Source organism: Mustela lutreola, chromosome 17 (assembly GCF_030435805.1).
Source record: "Mustela lutreola isolate mMusLut2 chromosome 17, mMusLut2.pri, whole genome shotgun sequence".
Taxonomy (NCBI): Eukaryota; Metazoa; Chordata; class Mammalia; order Carnivora; family Mustelidae; genus Mustela; species Mustela lutreola.
Window position 1 is genome coordinate 29,111,002 of NC_081306.1, and position 18,437 is coordinate 29,129,438.

General features: G+C 35.8%; 1 non-coding gene across 1 annotated transcript; it reads left to right on the plus strand.

Annotated features, from left to right (window-relative positions):
- Positions 1–14,823: 14,823 nt before the first annotated feature.
- LOC131820187 (U6 spliceosomal RNA) lies at positions 14,824–14,930 on the plus strand. Its single transcript, XR_009349506.1, has one exon. It is a non-coding gene; the product is annotated as a U6 spliceosomal RNA (small nuclear RNA).
- Positions 14,931–18,437: the final 3,507 nt, after the last annotated feature.

Below are 18,437 nucleotides of genomic sequence, written 5' to 3' on the forward strand. Positions count from 1 at the left end.
CCCAAAATAATTTGCAATCCAAATTTATCTCCAAATGAATTTATTGCACAGAAAAAAAATACATATATATATACACACACAGTAGACATGTTCAAAAATAGTTACACAATAGCAGGGCCCTATATGTAAGCTGTATAGTTGTTTTGTTTTGTTTTGTTTTTTTCTTTAAAAAAAAAAAAGAGGTTATGTGAAATATTGGAATTTTATTTCCAGGCCTAGTATTCAAGACAGTTAACTACAGTTACGGTGTCAACAGCCTCTTGTTGGCAGTATGATTTTATTGGCTCCATGGAATAACAGCAAGAATTTACTATTGCTTCTTTCTTTTCTGACACACACCGAAAAAAAAATTGGCACATTTGCTCAAGACCAACCAGAATCATTTTAACCTATCAAAATTGATGGGAGGCCTTCACTGCCAAAGTCACTGCTGGGTTTTCACAATTCATTGCAGACAATCTGCTACTCCCATTAGGATAAAGGAGAAAAGAGTCATAATCAGGGAAGAAAGCCGGATTAATACTTGTAATTATCATTGAATTATTTAGCCTGCTATAGGATTATTATTATTAGTGTCATTTGATAATTTTCTCTCATTTTATTAAACACAACTGTGAGTAATTACCCTACCTAATATTTCTCTGTATTGGATGACTAGCTAGCAAACACTCATGAAAATATCTATTAGCCACACATATAAAATGCTGCATTATGATGCTGTTGAATCAGAACATACCACTACCTGATCCTGTAGCTCTTTGAGGATTTGCAAATCAATTAATTCTATGTTTATTGGATTCTTCCCATACAATTAGAAAATTTATAATAGAGTCCATGAACATTATTAGTTTTACCATTTTAAACCAGCAATCACACTTTGATTTTTACAACAAAAGCAGAAATATAAACACACACATTTCGATCAGTTTTCTGTTAGTCTGTCTGGACTTCAAAATCCTATTCCTCAAGATAATGCACACCAAAGTTCTGGATTAAACAAGAAATTAGATGGCACCTGAACACTTGGTTTAATATTCTCAAAAGGACTATGCAACTTATTTCTTACATAATGACATTGTTTTACAAAGATCCATGCTTTTATAATGTTAGTATTTTTAATAATCAATAAAGTCAATTAATCATGATTAAAAATCAAACATAAAAATTTCTACTTTTTGCTTTTGCCCCCTCCATTTAGAACTTACTTATAGCCTGATAATTCAAAGGTCCCTATGTTTATGAAAATCTGGACAGAAATAGCTCTAAGATCCCATTCAGAACTTGATATTAATCTAAGACTTTTGGCTCCATTTATCCTGAGAGCAAAGAGTAGGACAAAGGATTTGAGTACTGTTAGTTTATCTGGGAGATTAACCAAGGTAGAAAAGAATGGGAAAGTGATACAGTGAAGAAGCAACTTTGTCAAAGAGGTACATTGTTGATATAATTGTTGTGGATAGAAAATGAAGGCTTGCTTTTACTGAAAGGTCCTAAGAAACTTCTTTAAGTTGTCCTCATGAAGACCTGAAAACTGACAATTTTACCTATGGTTCTTATTTCCACTTCACTGAGAGCTGTCCTCAGAGGACATTAACTCTCCTACACTTTTGGGTTGTGTTGGAGACATTCTAAAATGAGAGAGAGAACATGAGATGCTATCAGTGTTAAGTAGCTGCAATTTCCCATGGAACTATCCACCACAGGTTTGGCTATAATCAGGTGTTGGGCCTTGATATCAGAGGGATTTGAGGCAGTATCATTTTAGGTTAATCATTATATCTGAAATTTCCAAAAACTTCAACTGATGAAACTTTGATTATAAATCTATAAATATAACAATAAATCATTCAAATTATTTTCATAGAAATACACAAACAAAGCATCAATTGAGTAATATTTACATGTTACAAAATACTGAACTGAAAGAATTTGGTCATAGAACAACGTGTAAGAAGTAGAACTTAGGTTTAGGTTAGAACTCAGGATGCATTTGAGACTCAGTTAAGAAATTGAATGGAGGGACGCCTGGGTGGCTCAGTGGGTTAAGCCACTGTCTTCGACTCAGGTCATGATCCCAGGGTCCTGGGACCGAGCCCCAAATCAGGCTCTCTGCTCAGCAGGGAGCCTGCTTCCTCCTCTCTCTCTGCCTGCCTCTCTGCCTGCTTGTCATCTCTCTCTGTCAAATAAATAAATAAATAAAATCTTTAAAAAAAGAAATTGAATGGATGTCTGACTATCTTATAGGTTTGCTAAAAATCAGTGACTTTGTGTTCACGTGTGGCTATGCAGGAATTTTTAACTTTCTCTAAGAAGTTATTAGATTTGATTATATAAGGGCAGTAAAGGATGGGGTAAAGCAAAGTACAAACCCCATAAAGACAAAGACACTGAGTATGAGAAAAGAGTAATAGATAAGAAGAATCAATGCATTTGAGGAAAATGGGAATTGAAATACACAATGATTGTTGATTTTTTTAGATGGAGAAAACAAAACTAGCTTGCAAGAAGGAAATAACAGAAGACATGTTGTGATGTGATACAGAATCCTGGAAAAGGCAGTAACGTGGATTAAAGGAGTAGGGAGAGCATATCAGGTAATTTGGATAGGAAGGAGTTAGGAGATAATTGCTTGATAAATTTTATATGGCCCACTTAAATGCACAGATTTCTCTTCTTTAATTTATATGGAGAACAGGGTGTCCTTTCTCTTCCCTTTCAGAGCACCAGAGGTGTACTCTTTCAGACTGAAAACCTGAAAAGCTCAGGACTCAGTTGCTTAAGCACAGCTGAGAGGACATATTTCAATTAAGATTTACATTTTGCTGTATGTAGTAGACTGTCAAAAGTGGTTTAACCATATTTTTTCATTTAACAAGAAGACTACAGAGAGTGTTTTCTGGTGTTGGTTCAGAGTCCTAAGAAAGTCAAGTGAAGTATCTTAGAGGTTTTCATGGCTTTTTATTCACAGTTGCAAAAATTGCTGTTGGAGTTCTCACTATTAAGCCCACATTTCTGGCAGAAAGATAGAGGTAAAAGAGAATGATATCTTGTACGACTGATACTTTGTCATATGGTTACAATGTAACTAGAAAAGAGACAATAAAATATTTGATGTTGTTTTAAATTTCCTTGTTGTCAATCCCTCAGTGCTTTCTGATATTAAAGGAAAAAGTAAATGGATATTGACCTGGCAACTATCAACACCTGTCAGTTTCTCTTGGATAACCAATATCTCTATAATCTCTTCTTCCCAGTAAAAAAAATAAAATATATTCATAACCCACACTGTGCCATCTCAAGTTACTGCACCAAGATAAAATTACAACGATTTTCAGTTGTTCCAAATGGACAGAATACCCTTCCTTATGATATCATGTCTTATAAGATAGATAATTGGCTTGCTACCAATCTACCCAGATGTGACTGTGGAAGAGACAGGAAAAAAATAATAATATTTATTCATTCCTTGGGTTGACCCTGTTTACACGGATGCATAACTATTAGAAAAGGTCGGTTTGGGACATTGGAATGAATTTACTTAATGGGTCTGTATGTAATTGGGTTGGAGGAAATTTTTAATTTCTACAAAAATTATTAGAGTTCTATCTTATTCTCTTTTGTTAATTTTCACATGTTAACAAAGCCAACATTTTTGTCTAGCAGACAAGATCTTAAATCCTAACAAAACTCAATTTTTTCCTTTTTTTTTTTAAGTTTGAGAGCCTCATGTTCTCTCATGCTGCTTTAAATACAACTGAAAAAAAAAGGAGCTAAATGGGGCAGTAAGACCAGACTTTTTATTTTATTTATCTTATTTTTAATTAAAAAATTAAAGATTGTATTTATTTATTTGAGAGAGAGAGAGAGCATGAGTGGGGCAGGGGGATGTAGCGGCAGAGAGAGACTGAGAAGTATATTCCGTAATGAGCAGGAAGCCCGATATGGGGCTCGATCCCAGGATCCTGACTGAGATCATGATCAGAGACAAAGGCAGATATATGTGCAAAATCCTTTTTTTTCTGGGAAACAATACTTTACAAGAGATGTTTGAAAAAGTACTGGGGGATCAACTTTAATCGGAGATACAAAAATTTAATTGACTTTTGTAAAGCTACAGGGATCCAAATGATGGGAATCCCAGCCCGTTTAGGTTGTGGACCACAGAGTATTCTTCTCTGTAATATTTTATTTTCTTCCATGTCTACTAACTCCAGTCCAAGTTCACTGATCTCTTTTTAGATAGTGCAAAACATGGCAAAGAATACCAAACAAGTGCCCAATATTCTACATTTATTACATCATTTCTAACTTATAGAAGTGTGTTATCAAGGCTGGTTCTGTGAACGAACCTAGCTATGCTAAAGTGTGTTTTGTTCTCCATGAAATTAAATATGATTATCACACAATTATAAAATACTTGTGTCAATAATTTTTATTCAAATATTAATAAGAGAAGCAGATATTAAAACTAGTTCACATGGTTATTTGGGATATAAGCAGAGTTGTGCAGCAGAAGTGCTCTGGGCCCATAATTTGGGTTATAGAATTTATGTTCTCTAATGAAAAATCACTAACTTGCATTATTGTTACCAAGAATCTTGTGCATTACCATCAGTTTTCTACATTACAACCTCTTGCTCTACAGTTTGTAAATAACTTTTTCAATAGCAAGCTAATAAACGGGGTGACTCCAATGGATTGAGATAATCTCCAGAGTTTCTGCTACATAATGCCCAGGACTCCATTGAAAGGACACCTAAGAATTTATTTTGCCTAAAAATTTGATCATTTTTTTCACTGTCCTTACCTATTTTCCAAACCTAGTCCTTTTGCTTCACCTTTCAGTCTACGGACAACCCTGTATCTGACTGACTTGTTAGTTCTGGGAATGTTTTGCAGATTAATTTGCTTGCCAGAGGTGGTTCCTCTAATTGATGTCTAAGAACCCTAATTAGTTAAGAAAACTTTTTTTTTAACATTTTCATTGCTACTTATTATTATTATTATTATTATTGCTAATATCTCTATTATAAATAATTCACAAGGGCATCTTTCTTTCAAAAAGTACATTTGACTCTGTCAGTGAAAGTGGTAAAGGGATTTGAGAAAATAAGGCAAAGCACTGGCATTATGTGTTAAAACTTTAAATATTATAGACACATTTACTTAATTTCTAATACTGTTGTTGCTTACAATTAAATAAGATGTTTTCCATGAACCATGCATTACAGCAAATATATTGTTTATACAGATTAAATTTTCATCAAAAGGGACGCCTGGGTGGCTCAGTTGGTTAAGCAGCTGCCTTTGGCTCAGGTCATGATCCCAGCATCCTGGGATCGAGTCCCGCATCGGGCTCCTTGCTCGGCCGGGAGCCTGCTTCTCCCTCTGCCTGCCATTCTGTCTGCCTGTGCTTGCTCTCTCGCCCACTCTCTCTGATAAAGAAATAAAATCTTAAAATAAGTAAATAAATTTTCATCTAAAAATTGTAAGTGTATTTTATTGTAGGATCCTGATAAGCATTTTGCAGATGAGAAAAGTGAAATTTAGAAAAGTATGTCTCTTCAAATCCCTCATACAATATCTGGCCTAGATAGAAGGATATACTATCACAATTGAGGAAGATAATTGAGATTACTTAAAATGAAACAAGATGGGATTGGGAGGGAGAGAAACCATAAGTGACTCTTATTCTCACAAAACAAACTGAGGGTTGCCGAGGGGAGGGGGTTTGGGAGAAGGGGTTGGGATTATGGACATTGGGGAGGGCATGTGATTTGGTGAGTGCTGTGAAGTGTGTAAACCTGGTGATTCACAGACCTGTACCCCTGGGGATAAAAATATATGTTTATAAAAAATAAAAAAATTATTAAAAAAAAAATGATAAACTTTACTGTATTGGGTTTTTTAAAAGTTTGCCACAGATTCAGATTCTTTTAAAATATATATCTATTTTGTGTAAAGAGAATGCACTGAGAAGTAAAAAGAAAGTGATATATCAGTGCTACCAACTATGAACAATGAAAGTGTGCAATTTTAAATAAATTTAAATAAATTCCTATTTATTTTATATATTTATAAATTTAAATAAATTCCTATTTATTTATTATTAAAGAAATTCCTCTAACAAACAGTATGTTTTGATGGTTGCTAGCAGGAAAGTGTTGTACTACATGGAAGTAATCAGAAAATGTGATCTAAAAGTCTGCTTTCAAGGGCGCCTGGGTGGCTCAGTGGGTTAAAATTCTGCTTTCAAGAAGCTATAACAGTATGTACTGAGCATTAGCTATTATATGCTATGGATGAATAACTGAAATCTACATTTGAAACTAATGGTACACTATATGTTAACTAATTGAATTTTAAAAAGTTAATTTAAAAAACCACTATTTTATAAAACAATATTCCCAACAGGCTCTTTTGCTTTCAAATATTCACTTTGCAATGAGAGTCATTACTTTTGTCTAGCCAATTCTTACACCACTGTTTATCCCTTCCCTGCTTTATCCCTTCCCAGTATCAATAAAGGCTCACTTGGGTTACCTAGAAGCCATGAGAAAGCTTGTAATAGATCTGGCTGGTTTTCACCAGCAATTTGACCACCATGTGCACAGGGAAGTCTATTGATAAAGGCTTTATTGCAATAAGTTGCAAATACATGGATGATTTTGAATTCTCTTACTTGAGGTCTTGTTTCATGATAATAAATTTAGGGTGGCTTATTGGAATGGATGTTATTAACATATCTTCATAGTTCTAAGTACATGGAATTGTAAAATAGATTAATGAATGTGGCATTACTGACAACTGTCCTCATTTTGAAATCAAATTACAGTGTACTCAGATGAGGAAGCAAAGCAGATTTGGGATTATGAGTGAAATAATTTAAAAAAGTCTTAGGGGTATGATCACACTATTGGGTCATTCAGTAGAAAAATGTCAACTGATTGAGATTCTGTGTTCCCTGATTTCAGAGAGAAGTTAAGATAAATAAGTAACACGAGGAGACTAGGAAGCCAAACATAAGTGATAATTTTGTGCCAGGGTGCGTATACATCTGTTTATCTTCTTGCTTTACCACTAAGGTTGCTCCTAGAGGAGAGTTGAAATATGTGTTGGAGCTAATCTCTGTGGATTACACAAGAAACCACATCCTACAGCTCTCCCTGAAACACCCCTTATGATTTCAATGTAATTTGGTTTTTGCATTTTTAGAAATAACAAAATACTTTGCAAACTCATCTACTTTATTACCACCCCAAGTGAGTCAGCTGATTCCACATTTTAACACAGTGACAGTCACAGAGGAATGGAGGAATGAGTAGAGTTATCAATATATGTGCTTTTAAGAAGTATGACAGGGTAGCAGCTATTTCCAGGAACCAAAACATGGGTCAGCAGCTGTGCAGGAAAAGTGATGGAATAAATGACTCATTTCAGAGGAGTTCTATAACATATTAGTTCTATAATGTATCTTCAGCACCCAATTACGCGCTTTGATCTAAAGATAAGGATTTACAGTTAAGGTCCCATTTATGATTTGACTGGTAGGGTCTGAATCATTTTTACTATTGTTTTGACTATTACTTGAAACCTATAGTAGTACTTGGGATATGTGTTGTGTATTCTGTGAACATGTGCTATTTTTAGATTAGATAACTTCTGTCTCGAACCCCTGTAAATTTGTTTGTTTCTGTTTATTTGATAGTGGTTTCAGTAAATGGATATATCTGAAAAATTGCAAAGCCACTATTAAAATAAGTTATTATGATATATAGCATGGAATTGCACATTCCTCCTTTGAATCCGACAGAGCTTCACCATATCCTTAACAATTTGGGAAAAACATGCTATTATTTTTCTTTATAAAATTTCTCCTGTTAGGCTGTCATGGTTGTCATCAGCAGTAACTCCTCTTAAGGCTTTGTCAAAAGAGTTGAAAAAATTGGAAAGGTGTGAATGAAGCTGTTTGCTGAATATAAAGAAAAGAGCATTGAAGTACAATTCACACTCTTACTTCTCCTTCTATGCTTTCAGATGTTTGACATTTGAAAATTTTGCTTTTAGGAGAGATGCCCTATATAATTCTTACTTTAAGGAGCAAGTTGCTTTTATAATTTTTTAATTGTTCTACCATTCAAGTATTTCCATTTAAATTAAATTCAATACCATTTAAAAAAAATCAAAAGTGCAGCCAGTATTCAATTCCTGGGCTAAATAATTTTAGAAAGCTTTGTGTTATTGAACCTACAGGGTTTTTCTGTTGTTTTAACTCTTTCTTTCTGTGATTTTTCCCATTAGTCACGTAAGGGACTGCAATATAACAGACATGGAGGATAAAGAAGGACTGAATAGAACAATCCTTGGCCTCATGAAGTTGAGAATCTAGCAAGGGAGTCAAACAATTCAATCATTCAGAGACAATTTATGGAGTGCCAGGCCTAAGATGAGCACAACAAAACCCCAGCACAGAGGAATCATTTTAGTGGGAGAGATAGATAATAGGTAAGCCAACTTAAAAAAAAAATCGTACTGGTTTTTCTTTAATAGTGATGCATATTTGAACTAAATTAGCACATTTTAAAAAGAGCAGTGATTGAGAAGAGGCTTTTTAACTGAGTGGTCCGAAAGGGCCTCCCTGAAAAAGTCTGTTTTGAACAGATTTCTGAATAATATCAGCTAGGAAGCTGCGTAAAAATCTCAGGGATGGGTGATTTTTCCAGTCAAAAAACTGTAAAGGCTCCAAAGTCACAATAGAGCTATAAGTTTCTCTAATAAAGTAACTTCTGACAAAGAATGAGAAGAAATAACTAACCCAGGTTTGAAAGAAAAGGGACAGACTTCCTATGGAATTCATATTTAATTAAAGCTCTAAAGGACAAAAATACAATAGAGCAAAATTCTGGTCACGCTGATATACCTAATGAAAGTTCATAAACAAGGTGTGGGTAGCAAAGAGTGTGTGGGAATGTTGGTAAGAACAGTGGGGAAGAGTCATCCCTGAACATGTTCTTAAATGAAGCAATTCTTGTGTTGTTTTAAAGGGTAAATTGGAGTTTGCCTAAGTGATTAGAGAAGGATGCCTCAGCTTACGGAAGTTCAAAGCCATAACGATGTGATAAACTACTGCAGACATTTTCATGTATATTTGTTGTTGCTTCTAGTAATGGTGATCTAAAAACTCCTACTTAAGACAACTAATAATCCAGACAAAATAGCTTTTAAAATTAAAAATATCAGAATGATTATAAAAATTAAGGTTGGGATTACTGGGCCAAAATACGAAATACAATGAGAGCCTAGAGATATATGCCCTGAAGCCATTTTAGCTATGAGAGCATTTGAAACTGCTAAAACACACTGAGCTGTGTTGTTAATAGACTCTTGATACTAGAGAAACAAAATTCAAAATCCAGCAGCAATCAAATTTGAGGACTTTGGTACAACCCAAATTTAAGTTGAGATCCCCAAAGCACAAGAAGAAGCAGAAATAAGACTATAGCCTACCATGCCTTCTGTGTAAACTGAGAAAGTCAATCATTGAATTTGGAGTATGATTGTCTTGTAGAGTCTCAGATATAAGAGAAAATCCTGCCAAGGAGGACCATACCATTATTATAGCTCTTAATTATCCCTACTCAATAAGAGTTTCAAATATAATGTCTTGAACATAGCAAAATGTAACAAAGCACACAAAGAAAAACCATTAACAAGATTTGATAGACAAAATGGGATTAAGTATGATGTTAAAATGATCAATAAAGATTGTAAAATGACTTGATTACTTTGCTCAAAGAAATGAGAGGGGAAGCAAATTGAACAAAAAACTGAAACTAAAAATGATATTGAGAAAGGTTTTATAAATGAACCAAATGGATACTCTAGAACTTTAAAGATATGACAGCTAATTTAAGATACCACAGGGGTGCCTGGGTGGCTCACTTAATTAAACCTCCAATTCATTTTCCTTTTTTTTTTAACACCTTAATTGTATTTTATTTCTTTCATTTTGGCTCAGGTCATGATGTCAGGGTTGTGAAATAGAGCCCAGAGTTGGGCTCTGTGCTGAGCCTGGAGCCTGCTTAAGATTCTTTCCCCTTCTTTTTCTATCCCTCCCTGCGCTCTCACTTGCTCGCTCTCTCTTGCTTGCAAATAGATAGATAGATAGATAGATAATAGACAAAGCAAAATAAAAGCAGATTATGAAAATAAATATAAAGATTTTGAAATGAAAACAAGTTCAAAATAAAATAGAGAAGACCTACACAGCTAAAAGTTCATTCAGAATATCTACTATTAAAGAAGTCAGTATGACACAAATCAAAAGATTTGAGCATGTACTTTACAGAAAGGGTAATCCAAATGGCCACTCATATATAAAAACTGTTTATCTTTATTATGAATCTGGAATTAAATTGAATTAAATTAAAAATAAATTAAAACCTAAAATGACATACTATTACACACTTACCATATTGGGCAACAGTAAAATTGTCTTGCAAGAATGTGAAAGAATGAAAGTGCCCATAATAAAAACATTTGAGGTAAGTTGGACAATATTTAGAAAACTTAAAAAACTTAAATAAAGATTTGGTCCATTCCTAGAAATACAACATGGAACTAAATGAATATTTTCACCAGGATATGCACACAGATGATTATAGCTATTTCATTCATAACGGCAGATCAGTAGTGGTCTATTTGCACAATGTTACATTAAATAAGAGAGAATATTAACAAACTGGGAGGAGGGGCTAGGTTGTTATCATAAACAGATCTTCTATGGTGCTGATTATGTTCTATTTCTCAAAATCTTTAAGTTAAAAAAGTTTTCAAATTTATATCTAGATAGATAGATAGATAGATAGATAGGTAGGTAGATGATAGATAGACAAATATACCAGAAGCTGCAATGCTAGGCTAAGACCAGGCTTTAAAGGGCTTTTCTATGCTCTACTAAATACTTTAAACCATTCATTATATCATAGCTCAGTGTTCAAATCTCCATTTGTTTCCTCAGTTTCCTCATATTTATCTTAAGGTGACCTGATCCAGACTTTTGATCACCTTTGTCTAAATATTTCTATTTTAACAAAGTCCTTTTTAACACTGAGAGTCTAAAACATAGAAAAATACTCTGATTGTTATCTCACTAGAGTGGAAAATATATAGTTACCCATTAACTAATGATATCCATGTCTACATTAGATCCATGACATTTTTAATTCTTGGGAGCTTTTGGTTAAATGAATTTTTTAAGCTTCCTTTAAATGAAGCTTTAAGCCATCACCACATGAATAAAATTAAAGAACTAAATGAAAACAAGCCAAGTATTTACAGAGTAATAGAATGTGCAGTGGAAAGAATACAATTCTGAAATCATAAAGCCTAAATTAGTGTGATGCATCTTTACTAGCCATGTAATCATAAACCAGTTATCTAAATGTGTTAGCCTCAGTTTTTTCACCCATGAAATGGTGATGATAATACTTATTATGCAGAGTTGTTGTGTGGATGTGATGAAGCATGGAGCATGAGAGTCTCATATTCCATGCTAAAATGATAGCTATTTTTATACTTATAATAATTCTAATAATAGTAATTAAATTGTTCAAAATGGTAATATTCATTTATATTGAGGCATTGTATTGACTATTCACAGATACATTTACCAAAATAAATTTCATTTTACTTTACCCCCTCTGAGGATATATATTCCCTAATTCAATATGAATCTCATTATGAATAATAATTATCATAATAAATATGCTGATTTTTCTTCTATTTATTTTTAGTGAAGTATCCTTTACTGAATAAGCAAGTCTGTCTAATTCAAAATTTGCATGCTGCTTTCTTATGAAACTAGATTATAGAGTTGTATGAAATAAATTCATGCAGTTAAGACATTTATGTTTGGAAAAATGGGTGGTCAGTTTAGTATTTCAAAAGAAGATTTTAAATTTAAACCTTAAAACTGAGCTCCTTCAGCCTTATTTATAGGCCATCCTTCATGCTTCATAAGTACTCCTTCATTGTAAACTAAGTAATAGTTTTTGTCACAGTGTCTATAACGAAAATGGATTTTATATTCTATTATTTCAGAGTTCGTTGCAGTTTCTACTTCCTTACTTCCTTTTTTGAAAAATAGATTAATTCTACAAAAAGTTTTTTCCAGCTTTATTGAAAAAAAACGACATATTATAATTTGTAAATGTAAGAAATGATTTCTTATAACATTGCAAACTTTTAACATTGTGTAAATTTTGTACAATTTGATAAATTGGTATACATCTTTATTGCAATATAATCTATATAAAAATGTTAATACATCTACTATCTTGTATAGTTGCCACTGTTTTTTATGCATGTATCGTAAGGAATTTTAAGATCTATTCTCTTAGCAACTTTTATGTATATAGTATAGTAGAGATAAACTTCAGAGGTCTTGTGGGTTTTGTTCCAGACTGCCTCAATAAAGTGATTATCTCAAAAAACTAAGTCAAATTATTATTTTTTTTTGGTTTCCCAGTGCAAATAAAAAATTATGTTTCCCAGTGCATATAAAAAATAATCACTATACTGTACTGTTCAAAAGCATTATGCTTTTTAAGAAAAACCATGTATATACCTTAAGTAAACTAGTTCTGAGTTTTCAGTGGGTCATAATTACTGATCACAGATCACCATAACAAATACAATAATAATGAAAAAACTTGAAATATTGCAAGAATTACCAACATGTGACAGAGAGACACAAAATGAACAAATGTTGTTAGAAAAATGGTGGCAGCAGACCTCTTTTATACAAGATTGCTATAAACTTTCAACTTGTAAGAATGTGATATATGCAAAGTTTAATAAAGGGAAGCACAATAAAAATGTATGTATATATTATTAACTATGATCATCATGCTGTACATTAGATCCCCAGAACTTTTTCATATTATAGTTGCAAGTTTGTACCCTTTGACCACCTTATTCCACCCAGGTTCACCTCTTGTCAACTCAACTCTAAGTTTCCATTAGTTTGCCTTTTCCTCAGATTCTGTATGTAAGGGATATCATAATACATAAATTTAAAAAATATATACAATCTTTGAAATATTTCACTTAGTATAACGCCTTCAAGATCCATCCATGCTGTTGTAAATGGCAGTATTTCTTAATTTTTCATGGTTAAGTAGTATTCCATAGTATATTTTTACCATACTTATTTTATTCTTTCATCCATTAATGGATACTGAAGTTATTTCCATCTCTTGCTTAGAGTTAATAATTTTATAATAAACATAAGAGTGCAGATATGTCTTTGAACAGTGATTTCGTTGCCTTTAGATATATACCTAGAAGTGGGATTATTGAATCATATGGTAATTTTACTTTTAATAATATGAATAATCTCCATACTGTTTTCCATACAAATTTATATCCCTATCACAGTGCATAAGTTCCCCATTTTCCCCAATATTTACCAAAATTTGTTAGTTTCAATTTTTGGGTAGTATGTATTATAAGAGGTAGTAATATCTTGCTGTGTTTTTCAGAGGTAAACAACAACAACAACAACATAATGACTTTGCCCTGAGTTTTTTACGTTGAGCACTTTTTAATGCTCCTGTTGGTCATTTATATAACTTTTTTGAAAAAAAAAAGTCTATTGAGATCCTTTTGCTATTTTTTAATTATATATATTTTTTCTATTTGTATCTGTTGGTTATTAACCTCTTTTCAGATATAAGATTTGTAAGTGTTTTCTTACATTCTGTGGATTGTGTTTTCATTCTCTCTCTCTTTTTTTTTTGGCAATGCAGAAACTTTAGTTTGATGTAGTACCATTTATTTATTTTTGCTTTTTTTTTGCTTGTGTTTTTGGTCTGGTATCCAGAAAACTATTGGCAAGACCAATGTCAAGGAGAATTTTTCCTATGTTTTCCTTTAGGAAATGTAGTTTCATGCATCACCTTTAAGTCTTTAATCTATTTCAAGTTAAGACTTATGAGTGATATAAGGTTCCAGTTTTACTGTTTATGTGACTATTCAGTTTTAAATATCATTTATTGAACAGACTATCTTTACCCATTACATATGTTGGCCCCTGTCAAATATTAGGTGACTATGAAAGGATTTATTTCTGGACTCTCAATTCTGTTCTACTTGTTTATGGGTCTTTTTTTATGCCAGTATACTTTATTGTTTTGAGCATGAGGGCTTTGTAGTATAGTTTCAAATCAAGAAGTGTAATTTCTCTTCTTCATTCTTTCTCAGAACTGCTTTGATTATTTGTCGTCTTTTATGGTCTCATATAAATTTTAGGATTCTTTACTTACTTATGTAAAAAATTATATGGATTTTTTTTAAGATTTTTAATTTATTTATTTGACAGAGAGAGATGACAAGCAGGCAGAGAGGCAGGCAGAGAGAGAAGAGGAAGCAGGCTTCCTGCTGAGCAGAGAGTCTGATGCGGGGCTCGATCCCAGGACCCTGGGATCATGACCTGAGCCGAAAGCAGCGGCTTAACCCACTGAGCCACACAGGCGCCCCTAACATTGGATTTTTGATAGGAATTGGATTTACAGATGGTTTTCGGTAGTATGGACATTTTAACAATGTTAATTCTTGCCATTCATAAATATGAGCTATCTTTCCGTTTGTGTCTCCTTCAATTTCTTTATCAATGTCATAGTTTATGGAGTACAGATCTTTCATCTTCTTAGTTAAATCTATTCCTAAGTATTTTATTATTTTTGATGCTATTGTGAATTAGATTGTTTTCTTTATTTTTTCAGATAGTTCATCATTAGAGTGTTAAAATGCTCCTGTCTTGTGCTTACTTTGGCAGCACATATACTAAAATTGGAATGATGCAGAGAAGATTAGCGTGATCACTAAACAAGGATGACATGAAAAACTGGGAAGCATTCCATATTAAAAAGAAATGAAACAAAACAAAATTCTTGTCTGTTATATATTGATCTTGTATTTGGCAGCTTTACTAAATTTGTTTATTCAAAATTTTTTGTGAAGTTTTTAGGATTTTTTAACATGTAAGTTCATGTTATCCAAAAAAATAAAATTTTACTTCTTCCTTTTTTTTTTTTTTTGGAGTCTCTTATTTCCTTGTGTTCCTTGTTTCTCTGGCTAGGACATCCAGTAGTATGTCAAATGAGAGTAGTGAAAGTGGATACACTTGTCTTTTTTCTGATCGTTAAGGGGAAAACTTTCAAACTTTTTTGATTGAATATGAGATTAGCTCTGGGCTTGCAATATGTGTTTTCTCTTTAATGGATTTTTAAAATTATTTTTTAAATTTTTTTATAAACATATAATGTGTTTTTATCCCTAGGGGTACAGGTATGTGAATCACCAGGTTCACACATTTCATAGCACTCACCATCACTCACCATAGCACTTGCCCTCCCCAATGTCCATACCCCCACCATCCTCTCCCAACACACCTCCCCCCAGCAACCCTCAGTCTGTCTTGTGAGATTCAGTCTTTTATGGTTTGTCTCCCTCCCAATCCCATCTTCTATTTTTCTTTTCGTACGCCCGAAACCGCCTATGTTGCATCTCTACTTCATCATATCAGGGAAATCATAGGATAGTTGTCTTTCTCAGATCGATTTATTTCGCCAAGCATAATACCCTCTAGTTCCATCCACGTCATCACAAATAGCAGGATTTCATTTCTTTTGATGGCTGCATAGTATTCCATTGTACATATATACCACATCTTATTTATTGATTCATCTGTTGAAGGACATTTAGGTTCTTTCCATAGTTTAACTATTGTGGACATTGCTGCTATAAACATTTGGGTGCATGTGCCCCTTCAGAATGCCACGTTTGTATCTTTAGGGTATATACTCAGTACTACAATCACTGGGTCATAGGGTAGTTCTATTTTCTGCTTTTTGAGGCACCTCCACGCTGTTTTCCAGAGTGGTTGCACCAGCTTGCATTCCCGCGTACAGTGTAGGAGGGTTGCCCTTTCTCCACATCCTCGCCAGCATCTGTCATTGACTGACTTGTTCATTTTAGCCATTCTGAAAGGTGTGAGGTGGTATCTCATTCTGGTTTTGATTTGTATTTCCCTGATGCCGAGTAATGTGGAGCATTTTTTCATGTGTCTGTTGGCCATTTAGATGTATTCTTTGCAGAAATGTCTGTTCATGTGCTCTGCCCATTTCTTCATTGGGTTATTTGTTCTTAGGGTGTTGAGTTTGATAAGCTCTTTATAAATTTTGGATACTGGCCCTTTATCTGGTATGTTATTTGCAAATATCTTCACCCAGATAACTTCTGACAGTCATCTTTTGGCTTTGTTAACTGTTTCCTTTGCTGGGCAAAAGCTTTTTGATCTGATGAAATCCCAATAGTTCATTCTTGCCCTTGCTTCCCTTGCCTTTGGTGATGTTCCTAGGAAGAAGTTGCTGCTGCTGAGGTCAAAGAGGTTGCTACCTGCTCTCTCCTCAAGGATTTTGATGGATTCTTTCTCACATTATACTTCTTCATCCATTTCCAGTCTATTTTCATGTATGGTGTAAGGAAATGATTCAATGTCATTTTTCTGCATGTGGCTGTTCAATTTTCCCGACTCTAAGGCCAGCGGCACCTTCTCTTCCCGGGGGTGGCGTGCTGTACCTTCCCACACTTGCTCCTGGGTACCGCGGTGACACAAGTGTGCGACCACGCTTCTCTCTCAAGTAGAGGGGATGCTAGGGCAAAGAGAATTTCGCTCCATGCGGGTATCTTCCAACCTGCTGTGGAGACTAGAACAGGCAAGCAGCAGCATCCCCAAACCCAACTCTGATTTCCCAACAAAAGATGTACTTTCCCAGGGGAGATGCCCAGGCAAAGAGGCTATCGCTGTATGCGGGTTTCTCCCACCCAGAGACTGGGCTCGGGCAAGCAGCAGCAGCCCGCAGAACATTTCTCAGGGAATGCGGTGCTTTCGCAGAGGCTTTGGCTTGGAGCGTACAGCACTTCGCCGCTGCTTCCTCAACAAGGCTTCATTCGCATCAGGGAAGAAGAGCTGTGGGAGAGCTGGTGCCTCCTGGCCTTGCTTTCCGGGATCCATGTTCCCATCCTGGGTTCACCCTGTCAGGCCGAACTAAGCAGACAAAGCCAGAACCGTGCAGTAGCGTACGTAGCCTAGGATGGCACTCTATGCACACTACCATCTCGCGGTGTAGGCATCGCTTGGCCTTTTACTCAGGCGCTCAGGAGGACTCGCGGACTAGGCCAGCGCTTTCCCCACTGGAAAGGAAGGTGACAGGATCCCTGCACACTGCCCTGTGCACTGAACAGGGAGCTTTGCGGAACTTTCCCCTCTCCTTCCCCTTAAACCCCGTGCCTCCTCCAAGCTTCCACATCCTGGAGGAAGACGGCACCTGATGGCCAGTTCTTTCTGGGAGTTGTTTCTCGAGCTCAGGGTAGGCGCCTGGTGGCAAGCCCATGACTCCCCCACGGACAAGTGGCCAAAGAGCTGCTGTTTCCTTGAGCCAAAGGCTTTCTGCCCAGACTCCTTCCTCAGAGTCGAGCCCTTTCCCCTGCCCTAATCTTCCCCTCGTGTCTCCTTAGCAGCCAGGCTTCCATCGCTCTGCAGTGACAGACTTGTCCTTTTCCTTAAGGCTCTTTCCACAGGCATCAACGCGCTTCTCTCTCAGGTAGAGGGGATGCCCAGGCCAAGAGGATTTCGCTCCATGCGGGTTTATGACACCGTGCTGTGGAGACTAGCTCCGGCAAGCAGCAGGCAGCATCCCACAGACCCGACTCTGATTTCCCAAAGAATGCTGTGCTTTCCCACAGGGTATGCCCCGGCAAAAGGCTTTTCCTCTATGCGGGTTTCTCCCATCGTTCTGCGAATACTAGGCTAAGGCAAGCAACAAAAGCAGCCCACAGAACCGACTCGGATTTACCAGTGTCTGCTATGCTTTCACAGAGGTTTTCAGGTTGGCGCAAACCGCACTTCGCTGCTGCTTCCTCAGCAAGGCTTTGTCGTTGGCTCTGTCGAGACAGGGTAGAAGTGCCGCGGGAAAGCTCGTGCCTTTTGGGCCTTGCTTTCCCGAGCTCTAAGTTCGCGCCCGGGGTTCACCTTGCTAAGCCGAACTAAGCAGACACAGTCACAACCCTGCAGCAGCGTGCGTGGCCTAGCATGGCACTCTAGGCCTATTACCATCTCCTGGTGTATGTAAGGCTTTGCCTTTTGCTCAGGCGCTCAGGCAGACTCGGTGTCTAGGCCAGTGCCTTCACCACAGGAGAGAGGAGCCGTCAGGATATGTGCACACGGCCCGTGGACTGGGTTTGGGAACTGTGGGGGACTGTATCCACTCCTTCCCCGGCACACCCCTTGACACCCACAACGCTGCCACATCTTGGTGGAAGACGGCATCTTACTGCCCGTTTCTCCATGGGATTGTTTCTGCGAGTTCCGG